Genomic DNA, 16,596 nt, shown 5'->3' with positions numbered 1-16,596 from the left:
AACAAGAATGACATGAGAACACTATCACCATAAACCACAATATATTCAACACAAAGTCTGAATTCCAAAGCTTCCTTCTTGATTGATCAAATTTGCAAAATAACAATATGAACTCAAAGTTTCACTTTTCTCTTCACTTTGGCAGAGTTTATTTGCATAAGATTAAAGATGAAAATTGCAATGAGCACCCTCATATATATAGGTGAGGTGCAATGAGCTAATCTAGGAAAGCCACAACAAACTATGAATAAGTAAAAAATGAGTCCTAATTGACTTATAACTTGTGCATATTCTAGATGTAAATACATGAATACAAAATGACATTCAAGATGTCGAAATCTAATTGCAAAAATGCACCTACAACTTTAGAAGTATGAAAACTACTAAGTGTCACCAGACAATCCATTATGATCTTGCTTCATGAATTCCTCAAATTTTTGAAGAGCAATCTCCTTTAGTTCTTCAGTAGGTCCCTTGGTATGACTTATGACAACTTTGACCCGAGTGATGGAATCTTCGACGCTCACATAACAATTTTTGTGCTTCTTCAGAAGAGAAGCCAAATCAAGAATGTCTATTAAGTTATGAATGGAATATATTGAGAATACTTCTTTTTTCCACCTCTTCTCCAATTGGAAAGCTGAATTCTTTGATAATAACATCCTCATGAAGAGGCTTTTAATTTTTGTCAAGGAATATACAAGGAAGCATTGATATTTTTTCAATAATATGCTTTCCTTTGTCATTACATTCCCTTACCTTTATCATATCCTTGATAAGCATTTCTAGGGTGTTCATTTGATGTTCTAATACTTCTCATTTCTCAATGTACATGTTCCTTGAAGGAAGCACACCATTATCAACCATAAAATGTAATTTAAAATCTTCTAACTTTAACCATGAGTTGAAGTCCTCTTGTGTCTCCAACTCTTGTGATAATAGATCCAATGTTTTATCTATCTCACACTTAACACCCTCTAGATTATTGATTAGGACAATTGCAAAACTTATGAGATGTGTTCCTTGGATCAATATCCTATCCATCCACTCACCAACTATTCTTCCTCGTGAATTGACTTTCTCGGCCTTCTTGATAATATATTCATCAATTGATGAGGTGACTAGCTCAATTATCTCTAAGGACTTTGTTATCTTTATCAACACACTGGTGAGTTGTTCCACCTGTTTCTTTAGTATATCCTTCTTGAAATTTTCCTCATTATATCTCACCACAAGATTACCAAAAGATGATTGAGTATCTTCTATGGTTCCTTCATGAGTTTTCTTACTCAAATCAATCCTATTAATAACATAATCTATGGGCTAGATCTTGTCTATGTTTGTATCTGGAGGAGGAATCATCGTTTCTACATACTTATTTTTTGACTTATCCACCTTTACCTTAGATAAGGTCTTGGCTTTCTTCATACCCTTGTGTTTGATAGGAACCAATTGAATAAAGTCGAAGTCATTTGGGAAGATGGATTGATTTTTCTTCTTGAGAGCATTTGAAACTAGCCAGGGTGGCATAGGTGTATCATCTTCTACTCCAGTGGACAACACTTGGGATGATAATTCTTGGTTCTATATGCTTGTGGTCACAATAGGTGGAGTAGAATTTATAGTTGTAGGTGGATTTTCAACAACTAAAACCTTAGGAGGGGGCTTAGTTTCTAACATAAATTTATCAAAATCTTCTAACATAGAAGAAGAAATTTTAGACAAATTTAGAAGGAAAACATTCTCAATGTTATCCTATTGGGTATCTAGAGCTAACTCTCTGGTTGATGTGGAAGGGATGGTGTGAATCACTACACCACAAGTTTTAGACATGCATGAAATGGTGGAACCAAAAAGAATGGAATTAGAAACTGAAAATGGAGGGGGAATTGTCCCTAGAACATCATGAGATGTAGGAGGGATGATTTCTTGTGTCCCTTAAGACTACGAAGTACTTAGAATTTCTGGTAACCCCTCCTTATCATACTCCTCTTCTTGCTCTTTTTCTAATTCTTGTTGTTGTTGTTGTTGTTATTGTTGTATCTCTTCCTTGAGAAACTCTTCTTTATCTTCATCCTATGTTTGAGTATCATGGGCCGAGGATTCTTCTTGATTCTTATCCTTACCTTTTCCAACTGTGAATTTGAATTTAGGAGCCTTTGGGGCTACTGAGTCTTGTTTGTTTTTAGTTCTCAATTCAAAAATTATCCCAATTAGCCCTGCACTGTCATCCTCAAATCCAGTTTGGAAAGGTTTTAACTGAATCCCCTTCCGTGTTAGCCAAAAATTGGTGAAGGCAAGGATATTCTGAAATCAATCCCTAATTGAAGTATTTTCTTTTTGAGACCATTAAATAAGAGGCAAGGGTGAATATGCAATATTACTCTTTTCATATATAGGATCTAGAATGATTCTATCATCCTCAAGATCCTTAGAAATATCAACAAGATTTAGGTTCTCAATTTGTTCCACTGTAAGGTGACAATAGTTGAGCCTTCTGATATCCTCTTCTATTCTACAATCAATCCAAATATCCTCTACTCGGTGAACATGAGTATAACTAGATTTTAAAGTTTTTTCTTCATACCTCTGTAGTCAAAATGTTTCCTAGCCTTGAAGAACTTCATTGTTACTCTTCTCATCTCTTCATCCACGGCGTTGGTTTTGTAGATGGAATTGATTGAATATCTCCCAATAGTAAAGGATAACTTGAAACCAATCTTGTGCAAACTTGATTGACGTTCATGCAATGCCACCGTCTGACGAGCTAGTTCCATGGGTACAATTTTGTCTGATGGGTACCTAGGAATCATGAAAGGTTCACCATCAAAGAATCCTATTCTGAGATATGTAAAAGTAGGGAATTGTAAGAATATGCACCCATATTGGTTCATCACATTCTAAGCTTCATCTGATACTCTCTTCTTTTGAAGATCTTTATCAAACATGCACATATAATGATAAAAGAAAGCATCATTCACTCTCATAAAATGATGTAAACTGTTCTTGAGAGTCAATTGTGAGTAATACTAATATACAGGAATCTGAATCTTGTCTCATGTGGTAGACAATCTCATAAAATGCCTCATTGAGGTTGTTGCATAAACTAGATATGAAGTCATATAGAACTTCAAAGTGGTAGGAACTTTGGTTAACTGGTCACACAAAGCATCACTTATCTATTTACCCCAAAAGATCTTCTTCTTATTTTGCCGAATAATATGGATGTATTGATACATCCACTTATGATAAGTATCTGAAATAGGAAGTCCCATTACTCTATTGAGAAGAGTAATCAAATCATTTACTTCTTCAACGAAGTCACTTCGATGAATAGTCTCAAGCCATCTTGCAATAGTGGGCCTTGGAGTCTTCAACCAATTATCATTGATGTTTCTTTTGCACTTATCTAAGTTGTTGTCATAGTATTCTTTCATTGATTGCATATTAATATTAGCATATTGTTCAATATTTGGACACTTGAAGATAGTGTCAAAGAAATCCTCATCCAATTTGATGAGAGTTTTCTTTCCCTTTGCGTCCTTGACTGACCTACTTAATGGATCATACTTGTTAGCTAATGCCAACACAAACTCTGTGCTGACATTGGGAAAGTTGCAACCAAATGAATGCCATTGTTGATGGATGTCTCCATTTTGTAGTGTAGACACCTAAAAATGTCTCATCAATTGCATACTAATTATTCGTCTAATTAATTAAGTAATTATTTAATTATTTGATTAAACTAATTATTTATTTTGATCATCACATTAAACATTTCTAATTATTCTATTACTCATTTAATCAATCAAACCCTTCTCAAATATTAATTAAATATTATTTATTTAATTAATTATGACTTATTCCTTAGTTAAACCATCTTTATTATTTAATTAAATTCATTTCTAATGTATAAATAGTTTCATTTAAATTATTTAAATAAAATAACAATTATTCCTCCAATCCTCAAATTCTAATTCTAATTAATTTCACCTAATTTCATTTCATTCTTCCCCAAATTTGAATTTCACTTCATTTCACTTATTTTTATTTCTTCTAAATTAACATTTCACCAAATGTGAATTTCATGTGCATCTCAACATTCCAAAATCTAAATTCAAATCCAAATTGAAAATGAAAATAAAATTCAACTTCAAAATCCTACAACATATGTTGAAAATCAAACTAATTGATCAAATCAGTTATCTAATTAGTTAACTCAGTTAACTCTTCAATCTCCCTTTTTCACTCCAAATCAGGTTTTTTTGACTAATCAATCAATTCAACATTCTGATCCATCAATTCCATCATCTCCTTCATCATCTCAGTCAACTAGCTAGTCTGTATAGTTGACTCCCCAATCAATCCAGTTAACAGATCAATCAAATTGAGTTCACTCTTCAATCAATCTAAGTTGACTATCAATCAACACTTCAGTTCAAATCCTCACCTCTTTTGTGTTGAAAATCTATATTCAACCTCTTTTCTCAATTTAGTCTAGAATCAGAGTCTCCCAAATAGTTGCTAATATATGCAGGAAATCAATGCAATACCTGAGAGCCAATTCAACAACAACTAATGAGAAGAGCAATGGAAGATTTGTCAAATTGATTGAGGGAGTCTTAATTAGATTTATTTGCTCAATTCAATTTATTTTACATTATTTAATTGTTATTTAGGATTAATTCTAATTAGATTAGAGTTTATGATTCGCTCTTATAATATGATTAATTATGATGATTTTAACCCTAATACATGTAGTACTGTGGCAACTCTCTGACTATATTTTTCGGAATTCTTCAGGATATATGTGCCCTATCTCTATGTCCCTAATATTGTCAATATTAGATGACAAAAATCAAGATGAAAAGATTGGATGAGGGTCCTGATTCACGAACTTCATTTCTTTCTTTCTTGGTGATGGCTTCATCGTTTGACTAAGATTGCAACTGCAACATTTGGAAAAGATCATCACCGTGCTTTAGCTTATTAGAATTGGCTTATTAGGATTTCAAAAACCCCAATTTGTTAATAGAATAAAATACCTTTGAGCGTGTTGGCAGGACATATAAAAATTTCCATTCTATATGTCGCCTTATTGAGTCATGTCCCTAACTGGTCCTTTGGTTGCGTTGTGTGCTTTGAATTCTTCATGTAATCCAGTCTTCGTTGTTTTCTTTAAATTCTTCATGTAATCCAGTCTTCATTGTTTTCTTTAAGTTTCACTATGTTGAACTTGAACCTTTTTGGTTCAAGGTTCAAAGTTCAATGGGCGTCATATTAAAAGTTTGTTTTCCCACATGACCTTTTTAAGTCTTCTTTAGTTTTTGTCGGTGTTTAGCATTGGTTGAACCTTGAACTTGAACCTTTTTAGTTCCAGGTTCAAAGTTCAATATTTGTCATGTTTATGTTTTTGCATTGTGGTTGTTCCTCAAGGTTCAAAGTTTGATATTTGATTTCTTGGGAATCATGTGAATTTTCATGAGGTGGTGGCGTGGATTTTAAGATATGGTTGACAGCGGTAGAAAAAGGGAATTTTTATTTCTTAATAATTTGAAAGTTGTCATTTATAGCAAGTATGGCATGGGAATCCATGTTTCCATATATGAAGTGACTTGTTATTAAATGCATGCTCGTTTGCGATCATTTCAGAGTGATGTCACACAATTGAAGAGTAATGATGACAATTTGTGGAAATCATGGGTAAGATTTTCTCAGCTATTTTAAATTGAGCAGTTGTCTTGTCAATATTATCATTTGTGAATAAGTTATAAGAAGAGTTTTTGGAGCGGGATGAAAATAGACTATGACAGGGGTTTTGCAGATGATAGAGGAAGGTATGTTCAATGACTTTCCTAATTGCTACAATTTTTAAAAGATCTGGATATATTGTTTAGCTGCGTGTTTCTATTTTACCTATTTTCTTCTTTGTCTGGGTTGATTGGGGAAAGATTATGGGTTAAGCATGAGGCCTACTTTGCCTAAATTAATGAACTCTTCTTCACTTATAAGTTCCTTACCAGAGTTGGCTAATACAACTCTAGTTCAATTAGATTTAGATATTTTCTTAGAAAGAGTAAGGAACCCAGCTATTGATTCTATGATGAAAGACATTGCACAAAGTGGTTTATTGGAAGCGGTCGCATTTCCCATAGTCGCCCCTTGTCCGGAGTTGGTTTTAGAGTGTATGAATCACTATGATAAACTTAACAGTTGCATCAGGAAAAATAATGGAGAGGTCTTGTTGTCTATTGATAGAGAGATAGTAATGGTTGCCATGGGTATCCCACATCGGGAACCCTATGAGGATTGGACTATTTGTAAACCTTATGGGGTTTCATCTAAGAAGAAGCGGTATTACAAAACCATTATTGCATGGAATTGGATTTTAAGTTTCAAAAGGGCAGTTCAAGGTTTCCAAGGCCGTTAACCCGAGAGCATTTGATTCCTAGAATTAGGGATTTGGTAATAATGTTGAGCAAAGTTAGGGGAAATTCACACTCCTTCTATTGGGAAGATTGGATGTATTTCTTCATCCAATTCACTCTCCATAAAAACCGGTTCATTGACTGAGGCACTGTTATTGCAGAAAGGTTGCATGAGGGTTTGAGCAATTACCTTGGGATGTCAAATTTCTATATGTCTTAATATTTGTTATATATGCTAGCTTGTGTGAGGGAGTGGGCTGGCTTGTTCCAAGAAAAATGGGTTAAGGGTATAAAGATTTATGAATACCACCCCCATTTGACCCAAAAAGGACATGTTGATAATTACCTTCATTGGAATGACATTTTTACTGGGAGGTTGACTTTTGAGTTATAAGATAATTTGCATAGAAGAATGTCAGTAGAAGCAGTCGAACTAGTCAACATCTATGGTAGATTCTTTACTCAATTTAATCACTTCACTTACATAAGGGTTGGAGGTTTCAAAGGTGAACCCTTTAGGCTACCTAGATATGTTTCAGACTCTTGTGTTTTGATTGATGCTTTCAGGCAGTTAGCCTATGTTGTAAAGGATTATGGTGAAGATTTTGGCACAAGTGGAATTTTTCCTATCGATTTAGGTCATTACAGTTGTAGGTCTATTTCTGATGCACTAAATCTTGAGTTAAAACTTAAGAGATTTCATTTGAAAACCTTTGTGAAAAGAGATAATTTTGATAGTAAAGGTTTTATTGCTCATTATGTAAAAAAGATAATGCCTGATCAACATGTGCCCCAATTGGAGGATTATTGGGAAGACTACCCAGATGAGTTTGAAGTGAGAAAAAGGAGTTGGTCCAGGTTAACTCTAAAACAGATTCTTGACATGAAATTGTAAATGGATACCTCTAGTGTCACTATTGATAATGAATATGTACTGGATCCATAATTCATGAGACGGGTACACAATGAACCCCTTCTAGAAGTTGACTGGAGTAGAAAGATGGAAGATAGCGTACAGGCACACACTTTCAGTATAATTCACATAACATCGAATTGGCTTAGGAGTTACAGGTTTCATCCGGCAAAGGCCACCAGTTCAAGAAACAAGAATGGAAAAAGGAAGATTGTAAGAAAAACCACTGTTTTAACTAACATCCCTATTTCTGTTGTAGGAAAGAAGCAAGCTAAGATTAAAGAAGAAAAATTTGACTCTGAAGTTGCACATTCCATTGGTGGCCGAGTGACCAGGTCAAGATAAAAGAATAATTTTCAGCCAATTGCCGCTCATCTCATTCTTGATTTGGACACCGAGGAAGTATAGGGAAATATGACAACCCCTATTTCTGATGCTAACAAGGTCCTAGCCGATTCTGATGTTGCTATCCATGATTCACAGGTGCTTGATGTTTTGTCTAACGTAGATAATGCTAGATTGTCACCTTCAGGAGGGCCTTCGTCCATGCAATCCAAATATCTAATTGTGGCCCCTAAATGGTTAAGTGATTCAATTACCAAGAAAAGAAATGTGGTGCCTATTTTAGTGTCAATGGAGGATGCCATGAGTAAATGTTTGGGAAGAGCCATGAAGCCTAAGCGACTAAAAATAGAGACCATGATTGGTTTTGATGAAGGCAAAAAAAATTGGACTACAGAGATTGCCAAATCTACATCTGATAAGGATGTTACCACTGCCTCAGAGGTTGATTATACTATTGAGAGAATTGATTTAGGGGTAGGAACCAAAGCAGTTGATGTGAAACATTTAGAGACTTCAACCAAAAGGATTATACCGCACTTGGAAGGATGAAAAGGATAAAGTAGAGTTGAAGTAGAGTTTAATGCAAATGGCTCAATACATTCATGCTTTGCAGAATAGTCCACTGCCATTGTCCCAAAGCTTTGTTCCCTTTAGTTCAAAATCCCCTGGTAATCTGAAGTTCTTTGATGAGGTTCAATGAAACAAGATTATTGCAGAGATTTTCTCTGAGTGGCTCACATCGATCATGCATCAAGGAACTAATTATATATCTGATTTAGTTCAAATTTTCAAAGATGCTAATGAAGTTACCAAGGAATTGGATGCCGACTTAATCACATGGAAAAAATAAAAGACTAAACGGGTGGTGATTTCAAAGCAAATGCGCGATATTCAACACTATGGCTTGATGATTTTTCTTGCCGAAAGATAAGTACTAGAGTTAAATGAAGATATAATGTTCGTATACAAAGAAAGCATAGAGTGGCATAACCAAATCATCGAGCAAGGTCATAGCGAATCTGCTAGTCTATGAGGTGAACTAACAACCCCGAGAACAACCATGCAAAAGGATTTACACTACGTAGATGTCCAGTTGCTTAAGGAGGATAGCTAGACTTTGGAAGATACAACAAAAATGATCAATCAATTCAGTAGCCACATTAAGAAAATTAAAGTGGAGAAATCCTTAGCTGTGGAAGATTTTACGAAGATTTCCAAAGTGGAGTCAATGCTCACAGTTTGCCTAGATCACTTGGATTCACACAGGGATAAAGTACAGATGGTGAAAAGGAAGAAAGAAATCTAGAAGTAAAGGTTAATACTCATCAGCCTACCACATGTAGCAGTAATTCAGGAGTTCTTGAAGGCTCATCAGGAGTGGAGCGCGGAGAAAGCAGTTATGGTGTCCATCCAGAATAACAACTCAGGCAATCCGACTAAAACAGAATCAACAACATGACTAGCACTACTGGTAGTTGTTTGCCAGCGAATCTAGTTGTCTCTTATTTTTAGTTATGCAGTTACGGTAGTTTCTCATTAACTCTTTCAAGTTAATTTTACCTTTGGTTAAAACTATTGGTCTGGCGACCTATTTATAAGCTTTGTATTAACTTTGATGAGGTTCACTAAGTTCCTGAAAAACTATCTCTTTAATTTTAGCTGAAAAACTTTGTGTATGTTGAAGGTTGATGATCATTTGTGAATGAAAATCAAATGACAGTTATCTTTGAATTGGAATCTGTGTGTTTGGTGTTTGAAATTTGATTTCTGTGAGAATCTATTTCAAGAAAGGATTTATCATAGCTTTCTATGTGCGCAGAAAATTATCAGCGGAATTCATCTTTTAAGCTTTTCATTTTGTTTTAGTGTACATGTGAAGTCCGTCGGCTTTATACAAAGAATTATATATGAATCAGTGCTTGCATTCATTTGGTGTTGACTGGTGAATGCAATTACCTTTCTGTGCTTTGTAGTGAAAAGTATAATATTGGTTGTGTGTAATTTGGAGCTAATTGAATATTTATTAAAGGGAGTTGTACCTTAATTCAGAGGTTAATCAATATAATGATTTTCCAACAGTTTGATGAAATTTGTCTTCCAGTTCTTGGGCTAAAGATATAAAAATAAATAAATTGTGAGAGACAAATCTGTTTACCAATAGATTTTTGGCAACTCTGCTAGGGAGAATGAGAAAAAATGGTTTAAAAAAAAAAGTCATCGTTATGGTGATGCTTTGTTCTTTATAAATGGTGCAGCCTCACGAAGGGTTTTTACCTATTTTACAACCAAATTTAAATTGGGTGCAAGAAGAGCAAAGTAACACTATCTCTGAGTTAGATACTCTATCCTGGAGACATAGAAGAAGTCGAGCTGAATATGATAGAATAAGTTCTTTCCTCGACGAAATAGAAAGACAAGCAGATCATCCTATGTTAGTTTTTAAGAGGGTTATTATTCCTAGAATTTTCTTTTTTCGAGTCCCTGATAATCAATTACAGATTCCCAGACGCTTGTTACCTTGATCGTTCCACACTAGACTCTAAGCCTTATACTAGATCCCAAAGAAGGGAGGGGGTTTTTGATCCTATCTTTGAAGAGTTGCAGAACTTAAATTTTCAACCTACCTTCTCACCTCAAAGAAGGGCAAGAAGTAGACCTCCTTTCCCATTTCCATCATCACTTGTGTCCTCAGTTTGTCAAGCTTTGACCCTACATGGTGTTGCCTTACTAAATATATTCAAATTGACCCCTCTCAATATCATACTCCCAATGTCAGCAAATAATCCTTGGGGGGGCTGCTATAGGCCCGTTGAACTTAGTTTTGAATCTTAAACCCTTGCCAAAAGGTGCTAGGGATCATTTGCCAAAATTTAGTGGAGATGGAATGATCATCGTTGATGAGCACTTGAATGCCTTTAGTGTAGCCTGTGGGGTAATAGTGGTTCAACATGAGGATGTTGCTATCAGGTTGTTTGTCTAGACACTAATAGGGGTAGCAGCTGATTGGTTTTATCACTTACCGAATAGTGTGATAACAACCTGGCAAGATCTAAAGACAAGATTTGAAGCAATATTTAAAGTAGCTGAGGATGAACATTCCCTCTTAGCCCAATTATCCCAGTTAAAAAAAGAAATTCCTGAATCTATGAGGGACTTTGTGGCAAGATTTGATAAGATCTTGCACAAGATTCCAGTTAATCAAAAGCCCTCAGATGACAATCTTAAGTGTTTTTTCATTAATTCTATGCCTTCTGAAACGGGTTTCCTGATTCATAGGCAAAGAGTTGTCGATTTAAATGCTGTTAAAACTCTTGTAGTTGAATTAGAAGATGATTTAATCATAGCGGGTAAATGGAAAAGAGAAGTACAGACACCTAGTGCTCAACCTTCAACCTCTTCTGATCCTATCATCAAAGGTTAATGAATGATGTGATTTCCCTAAAGAGATAGGCTCCTAAAGCAAGTACTTCATATTCTCAACCATACCAAGACATTCCTAGAAAATATCCTAACCAATAGGGAGGAAATGGAGGACGACAATTACAATTACCTCCTGCACAACAAAGACTTGCTATTGAAGCACCACCTCTTAAGACAAACACATGTGTGTTTCATTTAACTGATGAACATGATGGTTCTTCATGTCCAAAGATGGTTCATTTTTTTCAAATGATCAATAAAGGAGAAACAATCTTAGAAGCTGATGAAGGAGGTTCCCAAAGTATGCCTCGCAACTCTAAAATTCATTATATGGAATATGTCTCTGACTCAGAAAGGGGAGGAAACATGTTGGTCTCTTTGGAAGATTCCTCATATGCAATTCTTGCTAGAAATCAACAAAATTTGAAGTCTCAAGATGTTGTAACACCCGTCCATAGAACTGTAAAAGGTAAGGAAATTTTGACTCATCATGGAGGTGTTTCAAAATTTGTTCAAGAAGTTGCTCCTTCAAGTTCTGATTCATTTAATAATTCTTTTGATATCATTGAATTTTGCAAGTCATACTGTGTTCAGATCACTCTGACTAAGTATCTGAAATTGAACCCTAAGGAGTTAGATAGACTAGTTGAATTCGTTAAGGGAAATGATGCTCGTGCTTTGGCAAGTGAAACTCAAATGCTAGTGACTTGTAATTCCTTAGCGCATGAAAATGTCAGTCCTGCCTTAGTAATTCCTGAAGTCTCATCAAAAACTGTTCCTCAACAAGCTGAATTGGTTGAACCTAACCTTGAAAATAAACCAGAACCTTTCTATGTGTCCTTGTATATCAATGGTCATAAATTGAGTAATTGTATAATATATTTTGGAGCATCAGATAATGTTATGCCCTCAACAGTAGCAAAAGCTTTAGGGTTAACCTTAACAAAGACCTTTGGCAAATGTTATTCCATGGATTCCAAGAAGGTTCCTTTGTTAGGGAAAATTAAGGATGCACAGGTCGCATTAGTAGCACATCCTCACAAGAGAATCAAGTTGATGATTTTGGTGGCTGACATCCCCACTAGTTATGGTATGTTGTTGAGTCGTACCTTTTGTAAACATATGGGAGGATAAATTAGAATGGATTGGTCTCAGGCAATGATCACAGTTGGAAAATAGAGAGTCATTATGCATCCTGAAACAAAAGCTAAATACACAGTCTTTCCTTCAGATGATCTGAAAGCTCAGATTTTGTATCACGATTGTGGTTTTGGAAGTTATATGATATCAATTGATCCTCAAGGTGTGGATAAGGCCATAGATTTAGATATGCCTGATGAACTCTGGTCTATAGAATTTGATGGGAGTTGTTCATCTTCTGGTTCAGGGGTTGGGGTAGTATTAATATCTCCTGAAGTTAAAGTTATTCCTTATGCTTTCAAATTGGAATTCCAAAACACTAATAATATGGCCGAATATGAAGCTTTATTATTAGGTCTTGCTAAAGTGAAGAAAATGCAGATCAAAATGTTGAAAGTTAGAGGTGACACTGAACTTATTGTAAAGCAAGTGAGAGGTTTATTCGCTGTTAAAAATGAGAGACTGAGACACTATAGAAATCATGTTTAGGACGAGATCGAAGAATTCGATGCATTCTCAATTAAAGCAGTACCAAGGGAGTTTAACTTGAAGGCCGATTCTTTGGCAGTATCTGCAGCTTTATTAGTGACTCATCCCGATTTCACAACTGATACCTACAAGGTAGAATTGGTTTATAGACTGAACGTCCTTGACAATTCTGAATCCTTGCAGGTATTTGAAAATGATAAACAAATTCAGAAGTTTTTACAGTGTGTTGATATTTTCACATCCTTGTTTTATGAAGGATCAGAGGCGAGTTGTAAAGAGTTTTCTCCCGATACACTGGAGGAACTGCATGATGGAGTGTTATAGTTGAAAGGAAATAAAATCCCAAAGGGTTTAATTTCTCTTGAAGGTCTTTTTGATAGAAAGGATGGATATGTTAAGAAAGAGGAGAAAGAGACTCCTGTAATTCAAAACTCTGGTGAGTATGAGAAAATCAACATTGGTACTAAGGAGGATCCTAAATTTGTTAATTTGGGAAAATGTTGTTTCGAAGAGGAGAAAAGGAGGTTCATTAGCCTGTTGGTTGAGTTCAAAGATGTTTTTGCATGGAGCTACGATGATTTAAAGAATTTTAGGGATGGTAATTTCCAACATCACATTCTTTTGAAACCAGGTGTCAATCCTTTCCAGCAGAAGTTAAGGAATTTTAACCCAAAAGTAGCAAAAGTGATCTTTCATGAGGTCAACAAGATGTTGAAAGCCCGAATTATTTATCCTTTACATCATTCCACCTGGATTGCTAATATCATCTCTATTCAGAACAAAAACGGTGAAATACGAATCTGTGTTGATTTCAGAAACTTAAACCAAGCAAGCTTGAAGGATAATTATCCTCTGCCAACAATCGATCATATTTTACAAACTATTTCAGGATCAAAGATGATATCCATGTTGGATGGCTTCTCCAGATATAACCAAATTAGTGTCTCGAAGCAAGATCAACACAAGACAACCTTTATAACTCCCTGGGGTACCTTTGCATATAATAGAATGCCTTTCAGATTGATTAATGCAGGGGCAACGTTTCAGAGGGCGATGGATCTTTCCTTTGGGCATTTGAGGGATAAGATCATTGTGGTGTATTTAGATGATTTGACTGTGTTCTCTAGGAAGAGGAAACATCATGTACGAGATTTGAGGAAAGTTATGTTGAGATGCAGAGAGCATGGAGTGTCATTAAATCCTAAAAAGTCTACTTTTGGTGTCACAGAAGGAAAAATTCTTGGATATATTATTTCAAAGGGGGGAGTAAAAGTGGATCCACAGAGAATAAAAGTGATACAACAACTCAGTCTTCCTTCCAACAGAAATGGAGTGAGGTCTTTCTTTGGACAGGTGAACTTTCTAAGAAGTTTTATTCCCGATTTTTGCTAGACTACTAAATATATTGTAAATATGATGAGTGAGAAAGTAGTTTTTAAGTGGAATGAGGCAGGTAAAAGGGCTTTTGAAGAAATAAAAAAGGGCAATTGCACATGCACCTACTCTAGTTAATCCGGATTTTAGTAAGGACTTTATTATTCATTGTTATGCATCAGAGCATACTATGTCTGGAATTTTAGTGCAGAAAAGTGAAGATAATGAGGAAGTTCCAATTTCCTTCATGAGTGTACCTCTGAATAAGCACGAGTTAAAATACTTGCAGACATAAAAGCAAGCTTATGCAGTAGTGAAAGCTGTGAAACCATTCAGGTACTATATACTTCATTCACATGCAACTGTCTTTGTTTCGAACTCTGCAGTGAAAAGTGTTCTAACCCAGCAAGATGTTGGTATTAATAATAGAGCATCTTGGGTTTCCAAGATTCAAGAGTTTAATGTAGATATTAAGCCCACTAAGCTAGTGAAAGGACAAGGCCTTTGTAAACTAATGGCAAAGAACAAGTTTGAAGAGGAGGAGAGTCTGCCCTTAACTCTATTTGCTAGTCATCAGGATTCTTGGTTCATCGATGTTGCCTATTATCTCACTTATGGAGACTGTCCAGGTCATCTTTCTCCTAGGGAGAAATAGAATTTGAAGTTGAAAGCTGCAAAGTACGTTATTTTTTATAACATATTGTACAAGAAAGGTTTGGATGGCACTTTTCTCAGGTGTGTAGATAAGACGCATCAAGAGGCTTTACTAAAATCCTTTCATGATGAGGCATGTGGTGGTCATTTCTCCTCTACGATTACTAAATATAAAATCTTGAGAAAATGTTACAATTGGCCAGGAATGTTCAGAGATGCGTATGCTTGGGTGGCAAAGTATGAGAAGTGCAAATTGTTCACAGGTAAACCCCAATTGGCTGCCTTACCTTTGAGACCTGTAGTGATTGAGGAACCCTTTAAAAAATGGGGATTGGATTTCATTGGTGCTCTGAACCCAACTTCCAGTGCAGGGCATACTCACATATTAATAGCAATGGATTATTTCACTAAGTGGGTGGAAGCTATCCCTGTGAAAAAGACCACTATAGAGGTTGTGTGTGCATTCCTTAAAGACGATATTCTTGTCAGGTTTGAGGTTCCTCAGAAAATAGTCACAGATAATGCATCAAATTTCTCTTCATCTGAATTAGTTTTATTTTTCTATGATCATGGAGTTTCCTTGGCACACACTTCTGATTATTACCCACAGGGTAACAGTCAAGCATAATGAAGTAACAAAAACTTAATCAACATCATGAGGAAGTTGGTTAGTGAGAGATTTAGGGACTGGCATAGGAAGTTACATGAAGCACTGTGGGTAGATCAAAATTCACCTAAGCGAGTCATAAGGATGTCTCCTTTTGAGTTGGTATATGGTATTGGTGCCCAACTCTCTCTTCCTTTAGAGTTAGCGGCTTCCAAATTGTAGACTATAGTATACGATGCATTCTTTCAGAGCTCTTTTGAAAAGAGAATCATGTACTTAACTAAGATTGAGGAAGAAAGGGAAAAGCTGGTTGACATGATTACAGAACATCAGATGAGAGTGAAAAAGATTTTTGATCAAAAGACAAGACCCAGGAAGTTCATGAAAGGTGATTTGGTGTTATTATGGGATAAAAGGAAGGAGCCAAAAGGTGCTCATGACAAATTTGAGTCACTGTGAAAAGGACCTTATGTAATTCATGAAGTAAGAGGTCCCAATTCTTTTAAACTTGCTTATCAGGATGGCTTTGAATTATCTCTATCCTATAACGAGCAGGACTTAAAGTTGTATCAATTGTAAGCAGGAGTCCCCTACCAATTTGTACATACAGTTTTGTTGTGTTTAGTTTAGGTGCGTGAGTTTTATTGTGAGTCGGGCCTTTGTTTTAATTCATTTTGTGAAACCAAGGATTCTAAGGTTCATTGCTTGGTACTTTACAGTTCCAGTCCCCATGCAGAGCCACTGTTGGCGGTACATATAAAAATTTCCATTGTATATGTCACCTTATTGAGTCATGTCCCTAACTAGTCCTTTGGTTGCGTTGTGTGCTTTGAATTCTTCATGTAATCTAGTCTTCTTTGTTTTCTTTAAGTTTCACTATGTTGAACTTGAACCTTGAACTTGAACCTTTTTGGCTCAAGGTTCAAAGTTCAATGAGCGTCATATTAAAAGTTTGTTTTCCCGCACTGCCTTATAAGTCTTCTTTAGTTTTTGTCGGTGTTTAGCATTGGTTGAACCTTGAGCTTGAACCTTTTTGGTTCTAGGTTCAAAGTTCAATATTTTTCATGTTTATGTTTTTGCATTGAGGTTGCTCCTCAAGGTTGACAACGTGGATTTTTGGTTCTAGGTTCAAAGTTTGATGTTTGATTTCTCAGGAATCATGTGACTTTTCATGAGGTGGCAGTGCAAATTTTAAGATATGGTTGACGGTGGCAGAAAAAGGGATT

This window comes from Cryptomeria japonica, chromosome 8 (assembly GCF_030272615.1).
Source record: "Cryptomeria japonica chromosome 8, Sugi_1.0, whole genome shotgun sequence".
Taxonomy (NCBI): Eukaryota; Viridiplantae; Streptophyta; class Pinopsida; order Cupressales; family Cupressaceae; genus Cryptomeria; species Cryptomeria japonica.
Note: the sequence above shows the minus strand (reverse complement) of the source record.